Raw genomic sequence first — 22,201 nt, 5'->3', positions numbered from 1 at the left:
GCACGCCAGACACTGTGTGGTGAACAATACAATGTTCATGGTGCCTATGTTTACTGGAATAGGTGAAAAATAAACACACAAACATACAAGATAATGTCAAGTAATAGTAAGACAATTTTAAGAAAAAAGCTGGGGGGTGCAGAATAACTGAAGAAGAAAATCTAGGTGGGAGGTATGCTTTACTAGGGAAACTGGGCAAGGTCTCTGGAGATGTTTGAACACAGAAAGTGAGAAAGGAAGTTACACGAATATCGAAAAAGTTTCAGGCTGAAGGAAGAACAAATGCAAAGGCCTTGGAGCCAAAGTAAGTTTGGTATGTTTCAGGAACAAGAAACCACCAGAGGACTGCAGACGATGAGGTAAGAGATGGAGCCAGTGCTTTATGGTTGCAGAGAACCATAAACTATGTACCAGACTTTGAATTGTATTCTGCTATACATGCTATAATGTCTGTCATGACATATTAATACATAATCATGTGTAACACAACAGTATTATAGAATGAGTTCAGTTTTGAATAATCATGGGTTTGACTTTACTCAAATTGAGGATTTTAAAAATTTTTATTATAAAATGTATCAATAAGTATAAATATATACAATCTACATGTACGGTTAAAGAGCAATTTTTTAGCCCCACGCAATTTTTATACCCATGGCAAGGAACAGAACATACCTCGCAATTCTACTATGCACCCATCCTCAATTGTACTCTGAACCTCACCAACTCCCAACAAGAGGAAATCACCATCCTTGTATTTCTATTCATTGTTTCCTACTTTAATAGTTTACTACCTATATAGTAAACATACCTAGAATGTTTAGTTTGAGATACTAAGTAGAGCATAAACCTAGCCAACTAAAAGAAAGACCAACATTCCCAGAGTTAACTAAAGGCTCCCGGAGAAGAAAACTACACAGGACCTGTGTACCGAGCAGGTTCCAGCTTCTCTAAGAGGATACAGAAGACCATTTATGTCTACAGGCAAGGTCGTTAGGAAACACCGGGAAATACAAAGGATAAAAGATCTCTGAGGGCTAGTGGGGGCCAGGTAGTGGGTAGTTAGCATAAATAAGGTCCAACAAAAACTCTTACATTTGCCAGTTCTCAGCTTACAATTCTACTCTCAGAGCAGAGCACAACAGATCCCATGTTTGAGGGGTGAAGTGAGAATCTTCAGGTGATGCAGGGAGCAGGACTAGAGAGAACAGCAACTATTCACCACACTGTCAAGACAAGCAGTCATAAGGACACGCGCCCATCTCCTGTGGGAAATTTGTCCTCAGGCTTTAAAAAGATCTTACAAAGGCACCTGGCATTTCAGTAATAACAGCTCCCCCATAACTGTATCTTAAGTCAAACTATTTCAGTTGAGATGGACTATCACAAGGCTACTACAATGCCGCCACCCTGGGACCTCCCTTCGCTGGAATCCTGGAGATCCCTTCATCTCTCTCCTGTTTCTTATATCCCGTATCTTCTTGGTTCTAGTCTCCCCTTTGGGTGCAGTATATCCTCCACTGTCCACTTGAAATTTTTAAGACCGAAGGGTAAACTTCCTCTACCTTCACACTTGAAGGTCAGATAAAATCACAGGGTGGAAAACATCTACCTTCAGAATATGGAAGTTATGTCTTGATTGTCTCCTTCTTTCTGTGTTTATTGTTGGGAAGTCTGAGAGGTATTTCTGATTTGTGAACCTTCATATGACTTATTTTTATTTACTTTGTTCTTTTTCATGAAATTTTACAAAGTCTTCTCTTTGTTCCTAGTGCTTTGCAATTCCCACAACAATTCTTGGTACGGATCTATTTTGACCCATGGTACTAAATACCCATTGGGCCCTTCCAACCTACTAATGAATATCCTTTGGTTCTGAGAATTTTTCTTGAATAACTTAGTTTATACCCCCGTCCCCTCTCTCTCCCGTTCTCACTCCCCGGGATTTCTGTTTTTTGACAATGCACTGATTGGTCTCCTACTCTTCTTACCATTTCTCGATTTTCCATCTGCTTTGTCTTTTGGTTCTATTATCTGGAAAGTGCCTCATCTACCCACTGAACACGTTTTCCACTTTTCCACACGTTTTCACTCTTATGTGACTCTGCATTAGTCACTTCACTTTTCTGCTGCTCATATTTTTCCTAAGAAAGGTAAATACAAACTTCATATTTTAAATTTCTCTGGTGTCAAAAGGGAAAGGAAAGTTCCTCTCTCCCCTGTGGTTTTTCCTATAGAAAACCTGAAGTTGGAAATATTTTCTCTGGTACCTGGAGATGTATTTAAACCTTTTTAAAAGATAATAAGCCTCTTGCTAGTTTTGTATCCCTAGGATGTCTTTCCTGAGGGCATTGGAGCCATTCCTTTCAAACACATCAAGCATGATGGTGCCCTGTCTCTGTAAGAGTTTAAGCCTATGTGCTTGCCTCCAAGACGTAACCTCCAGTTTGTCAAAAATACATAAGAATTTATTTTTTTTAATAAAAATAAGAAAATGTATGTAATGGATTATATCCAGCCATATAAAAGAATGAAATTTATTTTTTCCTTTGTAATCTCCTTGGTGGATTGCGTATGATATACACACATCATATTCTAATGTAATGCTTTTTTTTTTTAGTAATAATAACGTTACATTCTTTTCTACAGGGAAGCCTGGCATGCTGCAGTCCATGGAGTTGCAAAGAGTCAGACATGACTTAGCAACTGAACAACAACAACAACAAATTCTTCTCTGCATTTTAAGGAGAGGATATTTTTGCACTGGCAAGAGGTTTTACTGTTAACTGCTTCCTTAACAGTACAGTAATAGTAACACATTATTAGCATGTACTCATTGAAAGATTAAATGAGTTTTTGTATGTAAAATGCTTAAAATGATACAATATACAAAATAAGCTATGTATGTGCTTAACATTATTACAACTATCATTAATTTTCAATAGGTGCTGTGGTGGTTCTTTGTCTATTATTAACATCAAACAGAATAGGATTCAGTTCTGGTTTCATGTCTTAGAATCTCTCCTCATTTGTCCGAGGATGTTAGCTGCTTTTCTTCCATCTTCTTTCTTCTCTTTATATCATCTGTTTTCTCTGAACTGCCTTTTATCTGCTTTGTTTCTATCTCCTGAGTGAGATGCTTTCCTTAACTTTCTTGTATAACTTGGTTCTTTCCTCATGATTAACACAAGGCGGGGCTAAAGGCCAAGAGGTTAAAAAGCTTTTTAACTTTTTACAAAGTACAGCGGGTAATCAACTTTTACCTCTACCACAGAATGATCTGGGCGGGGCCTAGGACAGGAAGGGACACAGACAACCCAAAGCCACACACTCGGGGTCCTGCCTGCAAGGTAATGGTCTGGTGTCTGTATTTTAGGAACCACGTGGGGCGCAGGGGATGGAAGTGTCACCTTTGAATTCAACACATAGTCTCTTAATCACCCTTCCCATTTGCTAATATAAAACAAGACCGGTGATCCTCTGTGTTACCCTCCCTAAAAGTCTCGAAGAATAGGTTGGGGTTGTTTTCCAATAGCATAGAGTAGGGGAAAGTATCAAGATGTCAAAATCAAAGTTCTACTTAATCTTTTTAATGGTTTTTGCTTGCAGCACTGCTGCTGCTAAGTCGCTTCAGTCGTGTCCGACTCTGTGCGACCCCAGAGACGGCAGCCCACAAGGCTCCCCTGTCCCTGGGATTCTCCAGGCAAGAACACTGGAGTGGGTTGCCATTTCCTTCTCCAACGCATGAAAGTGAAAAGTGAAAGTGAAGTCGCTCAGTCGTGTCCGACAGCACATACAAGCGGTAATCTTAAGCTTCAAACAGTTGAGGGAGCCAGTTCTGAGAAATGTGAGACTTTTTTTTTTTTTTTTTTTAATGAAAATGAAGTTGATTTTTGGCTTCCCCATACTAAGCTTATGACTTACTTACCCCAAACCTAAATTAATACAACTTACCCAGCTGATCCATAGACTCTAAACTTGACTGTTATTTACCGCACTCCTCTTCCCTCTATTCTGGGTATTTTTGTATTTTTGCAAAATCCTTTCATGGCATGTTTATGTTGAGTTTCAACACAAAATGCATTAAATGTTAGTGGTTTGACTTGCCAGCTTAACTCAACTAACAAACTGAGACACTGTATAGTAAGGATAAATTTTCACCCTACGTTAAGACCAACAGCTGCACTCGTAAGGTGAGGAGGAACTGCTATCCCCTAGTTCAACTGCTACAAAAGAAACTTAACAGTAAAAAACCACCATCCATTTCAAAACAAGTATGTGCCTATACTAAACAGCACCGTTTTGAAGAATAAATAAAACAGATTTGAGACTAAAAAGTTAGAACCTACATTACTTCCACAATAAAACTCATTCGGTATGTTAAAACAGTATGGAAAAATTTCAAATTGTTATGATTATACTTGTTCAATATATTTTTACAAAGAATGTTAGTCATCATCTTAAAATGGTATACAACAGGAATTTAATGGACATTTCAAGAACTTAATATCTGATCTATGTGATCACATCTAACTACTATATATATATATATATATATATATATTTTTTTTTTTTTTTTGGTAATAGAATACAAATGGACTTCCCAGGTGGCACAGTAGTAAAGAATCCACCTGACAATGCAGGAGGCACAAGACATGGGTTTTCAATCCCTGGGTCAGGAAGATACCCTGGAGTAGGAAGTGGCAACCCGCTCCAGTACTCTTTCCTGGAGAATCCCATGGAAAGAGGAGCCTGGCGGGCTATAGGCCATGGGGTTGCAAAGAGTCAGACATGATTACGTGACTGAGCACACAGCAAATACAGCATAATAGGATAAAAACTTAATAGAAAAAAATAAATGAAAAAGAGTCCTGAAAAAAATCATTCACTTTTATGTTAATGCTTTTATTAAGATTACTAACACCGTAGTAACAGGGAAACAAAACTTTCATAATACCTGCAGCCCACTGCAGTGCTCTATGCAGCGACGTTCCTTGCAAGTTCATAAACAACTTGAAGAATTCCTCTTGGATTCCCATGTCCCCTTCAGGGCCAATAGAAGATACGTATTTTTGCTATCACAAACTCTCTCTTAAAGAGAGACTTTTCATGTTGCTCTGAACAGTATTCATTTAAGTTACAACTTCCATTGACTGTCTTTCAATCACTTGCTAAGATTCTGTTCATTCTAAAGGTAAAACACAATACGTATGTCTCTGTAATGTAGTTCTTTCTCACATTCTAACTGTATTCATGCTGAGGACAGAAACTTTGAACTGGCCATTTGAAAAGATAGGTTAACAAATAACATTTAGTATTAAATTTTCAAGCACAAGGAGATGGTTCCTATAATACACATTGCAATTCAACACAAAGTACAGTTTCATAAAGGTATACTTAATGTGCCACAGGAATGTATTTTCTTTTGTGATAAACAGATTTGTAGTCAAATCTGTTCTAAAACAGTGCTTTATCTTCCCTAAGCAAAGCAATTTGTTTATTCTTTTTTTTTGCAAATATGAATATTAGAAACGCATTTTAAATTTTTGAAGTTGATTTTTAAACCTTTTAATTTACTCCAGTAGTTGAAAACCTAAATGGCAATTGAGTAATTATCACTGTTGTTATCTTTTTTGATACTGTTTTCCTAAAAGTATTTGTGACTGATAATTCCTAATTAATTACCAGATATTGTTCTAAATTACTTCACTAAAAGACTAGTCATTAATCTTCCCAATCATTTGATAGCTAATCTATAGCTGTTTGCCATGTTTGGAAATCACTACTGTAAGCTACTAGTTAAAGACACTCATGCTGCTGCTGCTAAGACGCTTCAGTCATGTCCAACTCTGTGTGACCCCACATACGGCAGCCCACCAGGCTCCCCTGTCCCTGGGATCCAGGCAAAAACAGTGGAGTGGGTTGCCATTTCCTTCTCCAACGCATGAAAGTGAAATGTGAAAGGGAAGTCGCTCAGTTATGTCCGACTCTTCTTCTCTGAAATATACTCATGAGCTAATAACTATAATGTTTCTTTAGCCATTACTTTCAACTTAATAGACACTCAAATTTACTAATTAGGAGATAAAAGATGAATGCAATATATTAAGAGATCAGCATTACTAACCTATGTATTAAAAAATTTTACCTATAAAATTTAGGTTGTTTTAAACATTAACAATGTTTAGGAATTAGCTTTCCTTTTGTAAGCAAATTCATCCTTTTTATTGGATGTTATTTTCCTTTGGAATAACAGCTGTATATGATATGTTAACTTCTTAAGTTACCAACCTTTCCATAGCTGATAAATAAGACACATTTTTCTTCAAAAACAGCTGAATCTTCCCATATGGGATATTAGAAAGCATAGCTCAAAATGATCATAACCACACAACAGGAAATCTTTTATAGAGACTCTGATGCAACAGCTTACAACAATAATGGCATTAAGACATAATAATTATAAGCAAATTTTAAGTATTTATAAGCTTATAGCAAGAAGACATAAGAAAGCCTGCTTCAGTGATCAATGCAAAGAAATAGAGGAAAACAACAGAATGGGGAAGACTAGAGATCTCTTCAAGAAAATCAGAGATACCAAAGGAACATTTCATGCAAAGATGGGCTCGATAAAGGACAGAAATGGTATGGACCAAACAGAAGCAGAAGATATTAAGCAGAGGTGGCAAGATACACAGAAGAACTGTACAAAAAAGATCTTCATGACCCAGATAATCACGATGGTGTGATCACTGACCTAGAGCCAGACATCCTGGAATGTGAAGTCAAGTGGGCCTTAGAAAGCATCACTACGAACAAAGCCAGTGGAGGTGATGGAATTCCAGTTGAGCTATTCCAAATCCTGAAAGATGACGCTGTGAAAGTGCTGCATTCAATATGCCAGCAAATTTGGAAAACTCAGCAGTGGCCACAGGACTGGAAAAGGTCGGTTTTCATTCCAATCCCAAAGAAAGGCAATGCCAAAGAATGCTCAAATGCACAATTGCACAATTGCACTCATCTCACACGCTAGTAAAGTAATGCTCAAAATTCTCCAAGCCAGGCTTCAGCAATATGTGAACCGTGTTCAAGCTGGTTTTAGAAAAGGCAGAGGAATCAGACATCAAATTGCCAACATTCGCTGGATCATGGAAAAAGCAAGAGAGTTCCAGAAAAACATCTATTTCTGCTTTACTGACTATGCCAAAGCCTTTGACTGTGTGGATCACAATAAACTGTGGAAAATTCTGAAAGAGATGGGAATACCAGACCATCTGACCTGCCTCTTGAGAAATCTGTATGCAGGTCAAGAAGCAACAGTTAGAACTGGACATGGAACAACAGACTGGTTCCAAATAGGAAAAGGAGTACATCAAGGCTGTATATTGTCACCCTGTTTATTTAACTTATATGCAGAGTACATCATGAGAAACGCTGGATGAAAGAAACACAAGCTGGAATCAAGATTGCCGGGAGAATTATCAATAACCTCAGATATGCAGATGACACCACCCTTATGGCAGAAAGTGAAGAGGAACTAAAAAGCCTCTTGATGAAAGTGAAAGTGGAGAGTGAAAAAGTTGGCTTAAAGCTCAACATTCAGAAAACGAAGATCATGGCATCTGGTCCCATCACTTCATGGGAAATAGATGGGGAAACAGTGGAAACAGTGTCACACTTTATTTTTCTGGGCTCCAAAATCACTGCAGATGGTGACTGCAGCCATGAAATTAAAAGACGCTTACTCCTTGGAAGGAAAGTTATGACCAACCTAGATAGCATATTGAAAAGCAGAGACATTACTTTGCCAACAAAGTTCCATCTAGTCAAGGCTTTGGTTTTTCCTGTGGTCATGTATGGATGTGACAGTTGGACTGTGAAGAAGGCTGAGCGCCGAAGAATTGATGCTTTTGAACGTGATGTTGGAGAAGACTCTTGAGATTCCCTTGGACTGCAAGGAGATCCAACCAATCCATTCTGAAGGAGATCAGCCCTGGGATTTCTTTGGAAGGAATGATGCTAAAGCTGAAACTCCAGTACTTTGGCCACCTCATGCGAAGAGTTGACTCATTGGAAAAGACTCTGATGCTGGGAGAGATTGGGGGCAGGAGGAGAAGGGGACGACAGAGGATGAGATGGCTGGATGGCATCACTGACTCGATGGACGTGAGTCTCAGTGAACTCCGGGAGTTGGTGTTGGACAGGGAGGCCTGGCGTGCTGCGATTCATGGGGTCGCAAAAAGTCGGACACGACTGAGCGACTGATCTGATCTGATAAGTTTATACATATTTACTGATCTATTTTATGCAAAATATCCTGGTTAAAAATCTAAATATTCTGGTCAAACCTAAGAGTTTAAATGCTACCCTAATAACAACCTGATTAGAGGGATATCAAGCATAAAGCCTAACCCATTCTAAGAAAACCACCTAAAAGAATTAGTTACCAAAACATTATATGTTCAATAACAAAGAGAAACAATTCTGTGAGGAAAACAAGTCACGTATGTAATAAGCACTATATACTCACCGTGTAATACACTCAAAACTTTTTTTAAGTAGGTAGTATATTTTAATGGAGTTCACAACACACTATCCCAAAATATGGAACACCGGCACACTATTTTTTAAGATGAAGGAATTTCAGAAACAGTGTGTATAAGAAAGATGCTGCCCTCTTCATCCTCCCCTGAAGCAGGTTATAAGGACTCTCAATCACTCCCTTGTCCCTGAAGCTTCTTATGTGAGAGGTAGGTAAAACCCAAAGGAAAAAGCGCACCCTCATCTCAACAACAGAGGGATGCCGAGAAGAATCCGAATGCACAGTCCCTGACCGTTTTCCCACAGTGCACTGTCCTTATACACTTTGCCCTCCCATGTTTATCCAAGATTTTCCACCCTTCGTCAAATCTAATATAAAAACGCTCAGACTTCACTGTTTCTTTGGGTCTTCACCTCCTCTTGAAAACACCCACTTGGTGTAAAATATATTAAATAAACTCATATGCTTTTCTCTTGATAATCTCTGTTAATTTTCAGGTCCAGTCAGGAATCTTAAGAGAGTCAAGGAAGACTTTCTCCTCTACAATTCACATGATTCCAATATAAAAGAGTAGACAGCCTAGAAATCTCCCTCCCACCACTGGTCCTCACCTGCACAATTCCCCAAAAAGTCAGGCAATCAGTTATTAATTTCTTATGTATCTTTCCAGAGTACTTTTGTGCATATATAGACAAATACAAATGCTCACTTGCCCACCTGTTTTACTCACTAATATCCACTACACACCCTGTTTCACACTTTCTTTTGTCACTTAATATACCCTGGTGAACTCTCTTACTTTGCAGTCCCTTACAATGAATAGGTTCAGAATCTTTTCATAAATCTAAAGTACTTTTTACTCAGTTTTCCATGGGTTGTTTGATCATGTCTTTTGTCCATCTTCCTATTAGGCTGTTGTTCCCTCTCTATTTCTAGGAGAAGTTTATATAAAAGGAATGCTATCTTTGATCTGGTCCTAAATACTTTTCTCAATTTGTCGTCTGCCTTTCTGACTTTGCCTATGGTATTATTTGTTTTTTGGTCACAAAGCATTTTGCATGTTTTAATGTAGTTAAAAAAAATTAGTCTTTTTTCTTTAATGGTTCTAGATCTAAGTCATACTGAGAAAATTCTTACACAAAAGTTTACAGAAGAATTATGTCTTTTCTTCTGTACTTTTATGCTTCCTCCCTCCATCTGCATCACTGTCCATTTAATTGATCCATACGTTAAATTTCATCATATTCCAACTTTTTTCCTCTATTGTCCCAACATTATTCATGGATAGTTTAAAATTTTGCCTGGTGATTTGAGACATATCCTGTACAATATACTAAATACTTATATGGAATTTTGTTTATTTCTGGACTTTCTCTTCTAATCCCCTGGTCAGCCCATCTCTTCATGTGTCAATAATGCATCTTTTAAATTACTGACACCTAGTCATGTAACTTAGTCCTCAGTAGACTTAGTTCCTTCTAGTTGCTCTTTTTACAGAATCTTCCTGGATATTTTTACTTGTTTATTTTGTTTTACTGTTCCTTAATAATTACCTTCCTCTGTTTTTTCCCCTCCAAAAGAAAAATGGTTAATTGGCATTTCCTTGGGATTTCATTAGCTTTATAAAACAACCTAAAGAAATTTCTTTAAAACCTAAAGAAAAGCTATTATAACTTTATGATGTTGAATCTTCCTATTCTAGGAATTACATTTTTCTATTTGTTCATGCCTTCTGTGTGCCCTCTGGGAATGCTTTAAAAATTTCAAGTAATTCAGAGTAAAATTTAGATACTACTGGCAGTATACGGAAAACACACAACTGTGCCTAGAAACACCTGGAGGTACCAAGAAGGGGCTGACATTTAAGTTTGGCCCTCATTAATGATTACTTATTTGCAAGAAAGAGAAGAGCAAGATTAAGAGCAAGGGGAGACATCGTGCAGAAGAAATTTAAGAAGATGTGTGTACGAAATGATGTGTAAGAAAGATGGTGAAAGAAAATTCAAGATACTGAGTTATCCGGTAAAGCAACAAGATTAAAGCATTTCTGGGAGTGATGAGCAATAAAAATAGTAAGTAAGTATATCAACCATAAGGAGGTATTGAACTACAAAGGCTTTGTGAATCATGAGAAAGAAGGAAAATTTTATCATACACGTAAGGGTAAGCTTTATTTATTCACTGTTTTAAAAGGCAACTGTGTGTTTTACACAGACAAATTAAAAAATTATTTTCAAATGGAATTGACTTGTAAATCTTACTATTCTGTTCACAGAAAGCTTAAAATAAGCCCACTACAAAAAAACACAAAAGAATAAATAACAAAAAATTGAACACACCTATATAAAAACTGCCAGGGAAGCAGAAACAACAAATTTAAAAGCAGTACAACTGTATTTTTGTTTGTACTGACAAAGACTCTCTCCTTAACCAAACTTTATTAAGGTTCCTCTGAACCCCTGTCTCAACTAGGCCCTCTGTCCTTGCCAGACATTTGAGCAGTTCCTCACTTCCCACTGTTCATGGATGGTATCTAATCAGCCTGGCCTGCCTTCAGCAAGAGTCCTGTTAAAGTCTGGTTAACTAGAATCTGGCCACCCAGATGGCTCCTCTTCTTTATTTTCCATTCACTGAAGACCTTCCTCCCTTCTACTCTGCTCCTTAGCTATAAAACCGAGACTTCTCCTTGTATTCAGAGTTGAGCTGAGCTCTAAACTCAGGATTTTTCTCCCTATTACAAGAGTTCCTGAATAAAATCTGATTTTACTGCTTTAACTATTACTGACTCTGGATCTTTTCAACTACATGTATGTGTGCATGTCTGTGTATATTTTAAATTAATTTCAATATATTTAAAAAAAATTATTTCCACCAATTTTTCTGAACAGAGTTTTTGAGAAACCCATAATATGAAAAGCAAATTAATTCACTCAGTTATTTCTTCCTAGAATTTTAATTGGTCTAATATTCAGATGTTACATAAAAATTGCAACTTTTGGTCTAAAGTTCACCATCTTAAGTAAGCAATACTAGTAAACATAAAAAGAAGCCTCACTCTTTCATAAAATGACTTTTGAACAACACTTTCTTATTAACACCAAGTGAGGATGCAATTTAAAGAGAAACTTTCCAAACAATCAGTATCCTCTTAATCTCTATAAATATCATACTAACACATGGAAAACATTCTTAATTAACTTAACATCTAACATTCTTTAATTAATTTAAAAGAAATTTACTTAAAGAAATTTTCTTCCCTTCAACTGCCTTAAAGTATGAAAATTTTCATCTAATCAATAATTGTTCCCCATTCCACACCATGCCTGAAAACATACACGTAATAAATACTAAATTAAGCTCATTTTAGTGTGCAATACCATATATGGTTTAAAATACTTGCATAATAGTTGAGATACACAGGATGCTTCTTATTTACTGATTTAAGCATCTGGCAAATATTGAGACAATCTTCAAAGCAACCCTAAACAGACAGGTAGTATAACCCTCATTTTAGATGCATGAAGACAGGAAGCACAGTGACATAAAATAATATCACAATAATTTACTAACGGCTGATTCGTGCAAATATATAGCAGAACCAACACAGTATTATAAAGCCATTATCCTCCAATTAAAAGTAAATAAAGTTAAATTTTAAAAATTCATCTTGACCAATTTTATTTTCTTAAGAACAGTCTAGACAAGCACTCCCAGGTAAAGTTAGAATACAAATCGATACACAATTTTTTACATAGCAACTTAGCAATATCTTTTTAAAACATGCAAACTCCTTCTGGCATTTTAGGAATTCATCCTACAAAATAAGACATATATATATATATATGTGTGTGTGTGTATGTGTGTGTATATATATATATATATATGTAGGAGCAGACTCATCACTGCTCAAAGACAAAGGAAAATTAAACCACAGTGCAGTACACTATAATACAACTCAACAGATTTTTAAAAATCACCTCCACCAGTTTTTCCAAATAAAATCTGGAGAAGGCCAGAACATGACAAGTAAACTTGAATCATTTACTCAATCACTCCTTCCTAGAATTTCAAGTGGTCTGATAGTATTCAGACTTTATATCAGAGCTACAGCTTTTGCTCTTAACTTTACTTCTCCATAATATGATGCAATATACATACACCTGATAATATGCAGGCACTAAAATTCATGTAAGAAGTACACCACTAATTGAAATAATGCTGCAAAATATAAATATGATATTTTTACAAGAGAATAATTATATATGTGTGTGTTATTTATATAAAGAACAGAAGACTAGAAAATCTTGCACTTAACCCATATGCAGGTGACGGGATAACAGGTAATTTCAGGATTTTGTGTTTATATTTTGTACTAGGTTGCACATTCCCAACAATGAGCACATATTAATTTAAAATTGCAAAAAAAAAAACAAAAAAGACTAGTATCTGTTCAAAAAAACTTAAAGCCAACAAATGCTTTAGCAATTAAATATAAATGCATACAATCATGAAATATGAAAATTTTGTAACTCTTGAAATCATAAAAGAATACGCAATTTTTGGGGGGGTTTTTTGGCAAGCCATGCAGCATGTGAGATCTTCGTTTCCCGACCAGGGATCAAATCTGTGTCTCCTGCAGTGGAAGCATAAAGCCCTAACCACTGAACGGCCTGGGAACACCTTGTAATTCTTAATTTTATTATATAGCCACCATAAGCTCACACATACAAACATATGTATATTTATATGTGCCAGTTCATATCTTGTAACTTTTAAATATACTTTTAAGAAACCACTTAGAGAATTTTAACAAAAGTGATTTCCACTTGCTTTTTACCCAACCTAAACTGTTATATATTCTTCTTTTATAAAACAATTGACATTTATGTTTAAGCCATTTCATCATAATTCAGAATATATTAAGACCTTAATCTAGATTTCAACTAAAGAGTAGAAGCATTTTGGCATACCAAGTGCAAACAGTAATTAATTACTCAAGATAATTTTCAATTTGAAGCATAAAAAAAGGAAGATAAATAATAAAAACCTAGAAAATACAAAAAAATAATAAAATTACAAAAGTTACTGATACACACTTGAAACCTGAGACCAAGGTAACCAACATACTCCAAAGACACCAGGAGAGCCTATTACTGCTTCTAAAACGTAGTTCAGCTGTTAGAGGGGAGGGACACAGTGACAAACAGCTTCCCTGCTACAGAGGTGGCAGGATATCTATCAAACTGGACAATAAAATTGCAATTGAGTTTCTTTGGCTTTTTATAGCAGCTACATGTATCCTGATGTAACTGCAAAAGCTATACAAGTCCGCAACATTAGTTTTTTACACACCAGTTCTTTATGAAGAACCAAGTTATAAATTTGTGTAACAGAGATTTTAAATGGCTGTAAAAAGGAAAAAATATGCATCACTTCAGTATTATATGCACAAAAATATTTATAAACCTTTACAACTAATATCTTCAAAGAAAAATTTTTGATTCCAATAATTTCAACAGAATTTTTATCAGCATGCTACAAATTGTTCACCAGTTACTGAATCACTTCAGCTCTGTCCTAAACTTTATTAAATATTGATTTGAAGAGCGTTAAGAGTATAAGCTTTCCATTTTACTTTAAAAATAGATACCAGGATTTATGATTCCAAACACATTAACATAGCTACATTCAAATAAATCACTTTACATCAGACTTACTAAAGAGAAAAGCTTTTTCATAAATGAAAAAAAATCATACAAAGAAATAAAACTGAAAGACATTTATGAAACATTAAAGGTGAAAAACCACAAGAAGCAACTTGTAACTTTAAATTTTTCTTTTCAGCCTCAAAAAGTAAAGCTTTAGCACATATCTTCTGAAGTACACTTCCACAGCAAAAAGGGTCAGGTGCAGTTTTACTCAGATAAAACTACTCTGAAATAATCAGGATTTTTTCCATTTTATAACTGTAATTCTGAAACTTTAGTCCAAGACTGATTCTTGACTCAAAGTAGGCAAAAAAGACCTTCCTAGAATGTCACTATTTTCTTTGCAAAGGTTTTACAATCTATTTAAAGCCATAAGTCACTGGAGTAAAGAAAAATATGAACTAATTAAATATACATATTTAATACACACAGAAAACAAAGTCTGCTTTGGGTTTGTGTATAAATTTGAGTCTAAAAAACACTGATTCAGACACTACATAAGAAAAGTAGCTTATACTTCTTCTTTTAACATTTTCTATGTCTTAAAATATGCTCCAAGAAATAAAAAATATATTTTCCTTTATGATAAAAAGAATGTATTAAGGGGTCTTAACTGGGGTCTATATTTAATTTACATAGAATTAGTCTGTCTTCATGATACTTTCTAGAGAGTATATTATATTAACATCTTAGTTTAAAAGAGAGAAGGAGAGAATATTGAAGTAAGTAAAACTAATTCCTTGTACAGTTTGAGGGGCCCTAAAAATTTTAAGTACATAAGAAGGGCTTATTTTAAATACGGATTGCTAGACACATCCCACAAGATTCTGACTGAGATTCTGAGGGGGGGTCCCGGAAACGGTAGTAAGATGCACATCCCAAGTTACTCTAACGAGACGATCCCTAAAACATACTGTGTGTTTGTAGGTACTGCTTTAAAGTCAGTGGCTATGGCTATTTCCTGGGTCACTGATAAGAAAAGACTGAGGTGCCAAGGTACACACGGGGCGGCATGATGCCACACGATGATGTAATCAATGGCTCAGCTTCCCGGGTGGCTCAGTTGGTATAGAATCTGCCTGCAATGCAGGACGACTTAGGTTCGATCCCTGGGTCAGGAAGATCCCTGGGAGAAGGAATGGCAACCCACTCCAGTATTCATGCCTGGAGAATCCCATGGACGGGGGAGCCTGGCGGGCTACAGTCCAGGGGGTCACAAAGGGTTGGACTGGATCAGGCGACTCACACACACAGTGGTGGTGCGTTTCCTCCTTCTTATTCAGCACAAGCTGCCAAGTTCTCAGCACTACGCTCAGTTAGGGAGACAGGAAGAGTATAAAACCTTTCATCCCTGCTGATGCGGGCTTTCAATTAACAGCCACTATTAACCAACAATACAACATGAGGGCTATTACAGGATCATACATGATTAAATGCCAGTCTACGTTTCCTATCTGACTCATTACTGCTCTTCTTCATGTACGTTACACAGTCTCAGCAGAGCAAACAATTCCCATGCTTTTCCCTCAGGGAAATCACCTCGGTATTTTTGCTTATGCCAATTCCTCCACCGGTGATTCTCATCACCCCTATCTCTACCCACCCAAATGTTATTTATCACTCTTCAAGGTTGTAGTCAGGATTCCCTGCTGGCTCAGAAGGTAAAGAATCTACCTGCAATGCAGAAGATCGAGGTTTGATCCCTAGTCAGGGAGATCCCCGGAGAAGGAAATGGCAGCCCACTCCGGTATCCTTGCCTGGAGAATTAACTGGACAGAGGAGGCCAGCAGCCTGCAGTACACAGGGTCGTGAAGAGCTGGATATGACTGAGGGACCAAGCACAGCACAGCACAAGGTGGTGGTCCAAGGACATCCGAACTACACACGGCTCAAAGCCCCGCTCATTTCAATCTGAGTGTCTTTTCTGTGACACTGACTCCTTCCTGCCTTGCTCTTTCAGTGCATGTATAACCTCCCATATTGGAAAGGAACTTCTTTCAGGATAAGATCTCTTCTACCTGCAGGTACTCAACTAAAAAAACACGAAAAACAAAGGTGGGGAGTGGAAAGAACAAAAGAAGAAAGATAAAGGCAGAAAGGGGAAAAAAAGAAGGTGCCACCTGGAGTAAGACCCAGATGCAGTGACTGAAGACGAGTAACAGAGCCCAGGGAAGGGCTGACTGAAAGACAAGGGAGAAGAGGGGGAGCAGAGACAAAACAAACAGAGACAGAGAGGAGGAGGTTGGGGGGAGGGAGAAGGCACATGGTACAGAATGTCTAGAGGAACACTGGAGGGAAGAACAGAGAAAAAGAGGGATAGGAGAAACAGGAGACGGTGGTAAAAGAAAAAAAGACAGAAGCAAAGAGGGAGCGAGCAAGCTGAGCCTGATGGAGGGCAACACAGACCGCACGAGGAGCCTGCAGTCCACGCCGATGCAGGGTGTGCAGGGTGACTACATGGAGACTGGGGACGGAGGGGAAGAGGGAGTGAGAAGGGAGAGAAGAAGGAAGAAGTAGGGGGAGTGGGGAGAGGGGAGAAGAGAAGAGAGGAAAAACAAGAGGGATGGGAAGCACTGGGAGGACGAAAGGAAAGAGAGACTTAAGATACGAAGAGAAAATTAAGTGCTGTGAATTCACACACAGCAGCATGGCTGAGGAGTACAAAAAATTATCATAATAGTGATTTCAGTTCATTTCAGCTCAGTTGCTCAGTCATGTCCGACTCTTTGCGACCACATGAACTGCAGCACCCCAGGCTTCCCTGTCCATCACCAACTCCACGAGCTTGCTCAAACTCATGTCCATCAAGTCAGAGATGCCCTCCAACCATCTCATCCTGTCATCCCCTCCTCCTCCTGCCTTCAATCTTTCCCAGCATCAGGGTCTTTTTTAATAAGCCAGCCCTTCCCATCAGATGGCCAAACTACTGGAGTTTCAGCATCATCCTTGCAATGAATATACATGACTGCTTTCCTTTAGGATTGACTGGTTTGACCCCTTTGCAGTCCAAGGGACTCTCAAGAGTCTTCAACACCACAGTTCAAAAGCATCAATTCTTCATGCTCAGCTTTCTTTATGGTACAACTCTCACATCCATACATGACCACTGGAAAAAGCATAGCCTTGACTAGACTACTTTGATTACTAGATTACTTTGTTGACAAAGTAATATCTCTGCTTTTTAATATGCTATCTAGATCATCAAATCTTTTCTTCCAAGAAGCGTCTTTTAATTTCATGGCTGCAATCACCATCTGCAGTCATTTTGGAACCCAAGAAAATAAAGTCTGTCACTGTTTCCACTGTTATCCCATCAATTTGCATTGAAGTAATGGGACCGGATGCCATGATCTTCATTTATTGAATGCTGAATTTCAAGCCAGTTTTTTCACTCTCCTCTTTCACTTTCATAAAGAGGCTCTTTAGTTCCTCTTCGCATTCTGCTATTAGGGTGGTGTCATCTGCATATCTGAGGTTATTGATACTTTTCCCTGCAATCTTGAGTCCAGCTTGTGCTTCATCCAGTCCAGTATTTTGCACGATGTACTCTGCATATTAAACTAAACAAGCAGGGTGACAATATACAGTTGTGATGTACTCCTTTCCCAATTTGGAACCAGTCTGTTGTTCCAAGTCTGGTTCTAACTGTAGTTTCTTGCCCTGCATACAGGTTTCTCAGGAGGCAGGTAACGTAGTCTGGTATTCCTATCTCTTGAAGAATTTTCCACAGTTTGCTGTGATCCACACAGTCAAAGGCTTTAGCGTAGTCAATGAAGCAGATGTTTTTCTGGAACTCTCTTGCTTTTTCGATGATCCAGTGGATGTTGGCAATTTGATCTCTGGTTCCTCTGCTTTTTCTAAATCCAGCTTGAACATATGGAAGTTCTCAATTCATGTACTGCTGAAGTCTAGCTTGAAGAATTTTGAGCATTACTTTACTAGCATGTGATATGAGTGCAATTGTGCAGTAGTTTGAGCATTCTTTGGCATTGCCTTTCTTTTGGATTGGAATGAAAACTGACCTTTTCCAGTTCCGTGGCCACTAGGGAGTTTTCCAAATTTGCTGGCATATTGAGTGCAGCACTTTCACAGCATCATCTTTTAGGATTTGAAATATCTCAGCTGGAATTCCATCACCTCAACTAGCTTTGTTCCTAGTGATGCTTCCTGAGGCCCATTTGACTTCGCATTCCAGGATGTCTGGCTCTAGGTGAGTGATCACACCATTGTGATTATCTGGCTCATAAAGATCTTTTTTGTACAGTTCTTCTGTGTATTCTTATCACTTCTTCTTAATGTCTTCTGTTTCTGTTAGGTCCATACCATTTCTGTCCTTTATTGTGCCCATCTTTGCATGAAATGTTCCCTTGGTATCTCTAATTTTTTTACCTAGCTTTACATCCTTAAACATATAAAGGATTTGGTTAAGTACAAAGGAGCACAAAGTTCATGCCACAAGTAAACAAAAATGGAGACCTAAGAAAGCTTGATATATTTTAAAGTGAGTAGAACCGGTACAGTATATTTTTCTCAAGTGAACAGAGTAAGATGAGGTAGGAAATGCTTTTTTCATGGGAAATAGTAAAAAATTAGGTAGAAATCATCTGCTTTTCTAAGAAGATTAGGACAGTGCTGATGGAGGGGAATAACATTATTTTTAAACAAGTTATTTTGAGAACAATAAACCTAGAGGAAAATAACAAACATCTCAGGCCACTGACCATTAGAACTATCCACAGGAGAAGTAACTCAGACATGTATAAATTACTACAAGTTATTAAGAAAGAGAAAAATTTCAAAGCAGGGAAAAGACAAAACCCTGCAAAAATAAGAAATCTAACAGCATCAAAAGTTAGAAGATAGAATATTACTTATGACAGCATCAAAAGTTAGAAGATAAAGCAACTCTATTCCTACTAATAAGTCCTAGAGCAGAGCTTTGGGTGGATCATGGAATCAATTTATTGAGGCGTCATCAGCATTTTTGCCTGGCGGGTGGGGAGGGGGGTGCGGAGGAGGGGTTCCACCGCACGGCTTTCAGGATCTTAGTTCTCAGACCAGGGATTGAACAGGGATTTCACGACCAGCAATGAAAGCAGAGAGTCCTAACTCCAGGACAACTAAGGAATTTCCATCATCAAAAACTTTAAATATAAGAGTTTATCACTCCATACCAACATTTAGTAAGAGTGAACACTGTCTCATAGCATCAAGCTCTGTTTCAGGCGTGGGGGAATAGGTGGACATGTGCGCACATGTATGTAAACACATATAACTCATCCCAATAGACTCGTTCCTGTGAACAACAGTTACATGAAGCTTGAAAATGACACCTCTATTAAAGCCTTTGCCTTTGAGCACCTGACTTATTCACAGCAGTGAAAATGAATGAAAGAAAGCTATATGTAAGAATAAAAAAGATTTTTCTGTATGTTCCAATCAAACTTTATTTACAAAAGCACCCAATGAGCAAGATTTGGCCCAAGGATTGCCCATCCCTGGCTTCAATCAACTCTCTCCCACGCTAATGACTCTGATTGATTCTTTTTTAAAATTTATGTATTTATTAAGAATAAAAAAGATTCTTAGAAACAAAAGGTTTGATGAGAAAAATAAGTAACAGAAGAGTTCACACAGTACAATGTCACTTTCATAAAATATAAAAATAGGCAATATAAGAGGTTATGTTATTTAGGAATACATTTTTTTTTAACTTTTCAAGAAGGAAATGAGGACAGGTGGGGGTTGGACAGGTTGAACCATGCAACATGTTTTTAAGTCGGGTAGTCACAATTCTTCCTTTATAACACTTCATAGCATATATGCCACACAAATTATTTTGGATGTAATTAACTCATTTGAAAAGAAAATTTTTAAAAATGTGTATTTATATCAAATATGAAGTGATAAGGGCATAACTAATAAGCTAGCATTAAGAGTCAGCACAAAAGGATTAACAGGAGGAATGATAGACCTATAACAAAGGAAAACAGTCATTTAATTTCATATGCTGTGATTTCACTCATTAACTCCTAAAGTCAGATAAACACATTAATTACCACTTTTACCATTTCTAGACTAACACTGGTGGTTAAGAAATTTTAGAAACTTTCCTGAGTTTACAAACTATAAATTACTATAAATCAGAATTCAAACCCAGGACCAGCCTATCTGCAAAGTCCATGTTATCTTCATCACTCACACAAATAGACTGGTGACTGGACATAAATATTTAACTATAAACACTCAAAAGCTAAGGTGTCGGAGATATCTTCTATTCCACCCCTTTTGTTTTGTGGATAGAAAATAATTAAGAGACTAGGCCCTAAACAGTCAATGATTTGGCACTTCTCAAGCATTTTGGTCTAAGGATCCAAAGTATTTATTTATATGGGGCATGTCTTCAGTTGTGTCTAACTCTTTGTGACCCCCACAGACTAAATTCTCCAGGAATTCTCCAGTCCATGGAATTCTCCAGGCCACAAAGCTGGAGTGGGTAGCCTTTCCCTTCTCCAGGGGAACTTTCCAAACCAGGGATCAAACCCAGATCTCCCACATTGCAGGCAGATTCTTTACCAGGTAAGCCATGAGGGAAGCCCCTATTACTAATTACCACATTAGAAATTAGAGCTAAGAAATTTTACAAATATTGATTTCTTTTGAAAATATTAATATTAATATAGATGGCATTTTTCAAAGCAATAATAAAAATGAGAAGAGTGCTATTATTTCACAAATTTCATTTGCTATTATTTTTGCAAACCTCTTTCATTCTGGCATAATAGAAGATACCTACACTCTAATATCTGCTTTTGTATTCAGTCTGCTGCATTATATTGTTTTGACTGCAGTACATGAAGAAAAATCCACTTCTAACTAGATATGTAGCTAGAAAAGGTGGACCCCTCCACTCCCTGAAATGGTCTCCTGGGCTCCCAAGGTCTTCAGATGTACTTCAAGAATTACTGCTCTAAAGATTACATTCCTTTAGCCATTCTTCCTAAGGACATGACAAACTAAAGTGTATACAAAAGTGCTGAATTAACAGGGAATAGGCATAAAATTATTAAAATCTAATTCACAGCACACTTTTCTAAATGAGAATTCTCCCAGATATATTTGAAATCCAATCCAAATTAGGTGAGATCTAAACTTAACCCTATTTTTCTCATGAAGTAGTAAAGGGCAAAACACTACTAGGAGAAAATCAGACCAGACTGCGATAGGTCACTAAAACAGACATCAGAATAGCGGGGTACCAGCACAAACTGAAATAACTCAGAGAAGAGGTGGCAAAGCGTTTCTGTAAAGTGCCAAATAACAAATATTTTAGGCATGGGGGCAAAAAAAGTCTCTGTCACAAATACTCAATACTTGTAGCATGGAAGCAGTCATACAAAATACATAAATAAATGCAAATGGCTGTGTTTCAATAAAAATTTATTGACAGAAACAGGTCAGGCCAGATTTGGCCCTTAGGCCACAATTCTTTGAAGACTGACTTTCACTAAACTGATTAGCTTAAAAATGCAGAGACTAAAACAAAGCCATTTTTGAAAATCACATCTCTGCCTCATTTAGCACTGGATTATTCACAAGATTCTAAGATACTTTTGTAAATCCTTACTATAGCAACACATCTTTCATTTAAGAGGGAGGAAACAGAATTAATAATAACTTCTAAGTACTTCAAATAGCTGAAGTTATACAAACACTCAAGAACATATATTTAAGAAATGACAACATATTCCAATGTGGTTTGGACCCTAAGTCATGCCCAACTCTTTGAGACCCCATGGACTGTAGCCTGCCAGGCTCCTCTCTCCAAGGGATTCTCCAGGCAAGAATACTGGAGTGGGTTGCCATTTCCTTCTCCAGGGGACCTTCCCAACCCAGGAACTGAACCCGGGTCTCCAGCATTGCAGGCAGATTCTTTACCGACTGAGGTATG

The 22,201-nt window shown here is 37.4% G+C and overlaps 1 protein-coding gene across 8 annotated transcripts in view; it reads right to left on the bottom strand.

Annotated features, from left to right (window-relative positions):
- LRBA (LPS responsive beige-like anchor protein) overlaps window positions 1-22,201 on the bottom strand; it is a 757,794-nt gene that overhangs the window by 587,335 nt on the left and 148,258 nt on the right. The gene's annotated exons all lie outside the window — the stretch shown is intronic.

The sequence above is a fragment of the Bos indicus genome, chromosome 17 (assembly GCF_029378745.1).
Source record: "Bos indicus isolate NIAB-ARS_2022 breed Sahiwal x Tharparkar chromosome 17, NIAB-ARS_B.indTharparkar_mat_pri_1.0, whole genome shotgun sequence".
Classification (NCBI taxonomy): domain Eukaryota; kingdom Metazoa; phylum Chordata; class Mammalia; order Artiodactyla; family Bovidae; genus Bos; species Bos indicus.
This window is presented reverse-complemented; position numbering and strand designations above follow the sequence as displayed.